This window comes from Oryctolagus cuniculus, chromosome 7 (genome assembly GCF_964237555.1).
Source record: "Oryctolagus cuniculus chromosome 7, mOryCun1.1, whole genome shotgun sequence".
NCBI classification, from domain to species: domain Eukaryota; kingdom Metazoa; phylum Chordata; class Mammalia; order Lagomorpha; family Leporidae; genus Oryctolagus; species Oryctolagus cuniculus.
This window is the reverse complement of record NC_091438.1, coordinates 76,315,433-76,317,307: the sequence shown is the minus strand read 5'-3', so window position 1 is coordinate 76,317,307 and position 1,875 is coordinate 76,315,433. Positions and strand designations below refer to the sequence as shown.

Genomic DNA, 1,875 nt, shown 5'->3' with positions numbered 1-1,875 from the left:
TTCCAGTACCGTATTAAAAAGGTAAGAGGAGATATACTTCCTTTCTTTCTGATCTTAGTGGGAAAGCTTATAGTTTCTTACCTTAAAATGTGATGTTAGCTGTAGGAGTTTTATGGATACTCTGAGTTGAAGGAGTTCTCTATTCCAAATTTGTTGAGTTTTTAAAATCATGACTGGATGCTGGATTTTGTCAAATACTTGTTTTTGCATGTATTGATATGATTATATAATTTGCTTCTTTAGCTTCTATAGATGTGATAAGTTATATTAATGACTTTTTAAAAAGATTTATTTATGTATTTGAAAGAAAGTATGATAGAGAGAGGAGAGACAGAGGGATAGAAGGAGGCAGGGAGAGAGAGAGATATTTTCCATCTGCTGGTTCACTCCCAAATGACTGTAACAGGCATGACTGAGCCAGGCAGAAAGCAGAAGCCAGAAACTCCATCCAGGTCTCCCACAGTGGGAGGCAGGGGCCTAAGTACCTGGGCCATTAACCAAGCAGCCAGGACTCAAATCAGCACAGTGATGTGGATGCCAGTGTCTCAAGTAGTGGCTTACCTTACCCTAATGATTTTTGGAAGTTGGGTCATTCTTGCACATCTAGGATGCATCCCATTTAGTCATGGTATATAATTCTTTGTGTTTTTTGGTATATAATTATTTTTACACGTTATTTGATTAGTTAGCTAGTGTTCCTCTTTTTATTTATGTTTTTATTTCATAATCATAACTTTAACTGCAATCCCACTAAACTTGGAGGGGAAGTAAGGAAAACACAGAATCCAAAGAGCTGCGGTGAGAGAAGTACAGGGATTCCCGAGCAGATGGGATGGAGGACACTCTCCTGAGCTACAGAAGGAGTGGGCTGAGGGTTAAGATAAAACAAATCAGATGTATGAGAGTGGTCCACAGTTGGCAATGGTCATCTTGCTGGTCTTGCCATGCTCAGACCCAAAGCGCTCCATGGCTTCCATGATACTCATGTCCTCTTTCACTCTGCCAAGGACCACATGCTTGCCGTCCAACCATTCAGTCTTGGCAGTGTAGGTAAAAAACCTGGAACCGTTTCTGTTGGGGCCAGCATTTGCCAAGGATAGGATGCCTGGACCTGTGTGCTTCAGGCTGAAGTTTTCATCATCGAATTTCTCTCCAAATGTGGACTTGCCCCCAGTGCCATGATGGCATGAGGAGTCAGTGCCCTGACACATAAACCCTGGAATAATCTGGTGAAAGCAGGCATAAACCCTGGAATAATCCTGTGAAAGCCGGAACCCAGGTAACCCAAATCCTTGCCAGCACTCAGAGCACAGAAGTTTTCTGCTGTCTTTAGAACTTCGTCTGCAAATAGCTCAAATAGCACCCCAAAGACTTGCCAGTGACAGTGGTGTCGAAGAACACGGTGGGGTTGACCACAGCTGACTGGCAAGCAGATGCGGGGGACAATGGCATAGGTAAAGCCGCTAATATTTCAAACTTGTTTTATAAAAAAAAGCTGTACTTAAATTTTCTACCTAAATTCATTTAACAACTTCCAAGTAAAACAATTTTGATGACATGAGGTCACCACATGAATATAGTGTCTGTTTGTGCTTCAAATATTTTAAAAATGTTTCTTAGTGGTGGGAATTTATTGTAATGGTAAAAACATCATTTGAGGGGCTAGTGCCTCACTTGGCTAATCCTCCGCCTGCAGTGCCGGCATCCCATATGGGCACTGGGTTCTAGTCCCTGTTGCTCCTCTTCCAGTCCAGCTCTCTGCTGTGGCCCAGGAAGACAGTGGAGGATGGCCCAAGTGCTTGGGCCCTGCACCTACATGGGAGACCAGGATGAAGCACCTGGCTCCTGGCTTCGGATCAGCGCAGTGCACCGGCT

At 43.5% G+C, this 1,875-nt stretch overlaps 1 pseudogene; it reads right to left on the bottom strand.

Moving 5' to 3' along the window:
- Positions 1 to 756: 756 nt before the first annotated feature.
- LOC127493668 (peptidyl-prolyl cis-trans isomerase A pseudogene) lies at positions 757 to 1,211 on the bottom strand (annotated as a pseudogene).
- Positions 1,212 to 1,875: the final 664 nt, after the last annotated feature.